Raw genomic sequence first — 1,663 nt, forward strand, 5'->3', positions numbered from 1 at the left:
CTGGAGAATTTCCACAGCCCGATGACTACAGTTCCCAGCATACTCGAGGAAGAGCTGGAGGAACTGGGGAAGAGAAGAAACAGAAAGAGGGAAGGGCAAAGGATTAAGCATACAAACCACACATGTGTAGCAATCCTGCCTGGGCTGATCTCATACAGTTTCTGTAATCTTATTTATAAACAGGAATGTGTGTGGCCGCTCAGTCACACTGGAAAATGGAGATGTCGTTCTGTTTAATGGGTTCCAGAGCCTAGCCCTGGAATTGGAAATATGTCTTGGGACTGAACTGAGGCCATAAATCAAAGGCCGAGTCTGACACCTCCTCTTCGTTTTCCTGCGGGTTTGGGAATGGGAAGGCCAGGGGTGAACGCTGCACTGAGCGCCATCTCTCTTTAGGAGTCCTGTGTGAGAGGAAAAAAGGGCCTCTTATCTCAGGCCCTGAAGAGGGAAGTGCGGTTGTTGCTTTCGAGTCCATGACGGTTTCACTGGGTACAGATGACCACTTGGACTTCCTTTTCCACTCGCTGAGAAGGAAACAAAACTGGAGACAGAGACATTTTTAAAACTCTCTTGTTTATCAAGTGAACAGAAGCACCTATTGTCGATATGACTGTTATACATGATGGGAAGATCAGGTCTCTTGGGACTCACTTGGTCTTCCCATTCTCAAAGGAGAAGGAGAAGAGTGAGTTTTTATCCCCTCGCTTTTTCTACTTTCAGTGCAGCGTTCCCTTCCTCTCCGTACAACAGGCACCTCGGGAGGTTGGTGGGACTGAGAGAGCTCTGAGAGAACAGTGACGGGTCCATGGTCACCCAGCAGGCTTTATGTGGAGGAGGAGAGGGGAATCAAACCTGGTTCTCCAGATAAGAGTCTGCCTCCCTTAATCACCACAACAGAATGAAAGACCGGCTTGGCAGCATCCAGGGTCCTTTTGGATAGCGGAAGAAGAAGAAGATATTGGATTTATATCCGGCCCTTCACTCTGTCCCATGGCGCAGAGTGGTAAAGCTGCAGTATTGCAGTCCCAAGCTCTCTGCTCACGACCTGAGTTTGATCCCAGCGGAAGCTGGGTTCAGGTAGCCAGCTCAAGGTTGACTCAGCCTCCCATCCTTCCGAGGTTGGTCAAATGAGTCCCCAGCTTGCTGTGGGGAAAGTGTAATGACCGAGGAAGGCACTGGCAAACCACCCCGTAAAAAATCTGCCATGAAAATGTGATGTGACATCACCCCAACAAATTCCGACCTTGTTGGGTCGGAAACGACTGGTGCTTGTACAGGGGACTACCTTTACTTTACCTTCACTCTGAATCTCAGAGTCTCAGGGCAGCTCACAATCTCCTTCCTCCCCCACAACAGACATCCTTGAAGTGGGTGGGGCTGAGAGAGCTCTCCCAGAAGCTGCCCCTTCAAGGACAACTCTGCAAGAGCTATGACTGACCCAAGGCCATTCCAGCAGCTGCGAGTGGAGGAGCGGGGAATCAAACCTTTAGGGGCCCCAGGCTGGCTCCCCCCCCCTAGTTTTCCCCATGCTTGCAGTCCTCAGTGCCTGCATGAGCAGCCAGCAGCTGAACCGCTCTTTGCCCGACTTACCTGGTGTGGCTGCTGCTGCCGTTGTTGCCAAGTTTGCCTCTCTCTGCCTCTCCCCCACAGCTTAGTCAAAGGG

This window comes from Heteronotia binoei, chromosome 17, assembly GCF_032191835.1.
Source record: "Heteronotia binoei isolate CCM8104 ecotype False Entrance Well chromosome 17, APGP_CSIRO_Hbin_v1, whole genome shotgun sequence".
Taxonomy (NCBI): domain Eukaryota; kingdom Metazoa; phylum Chordata; class Lepidosauria; order Squamata; family Gekkonidae; genus Heteronotia; species Heteronotia binoei.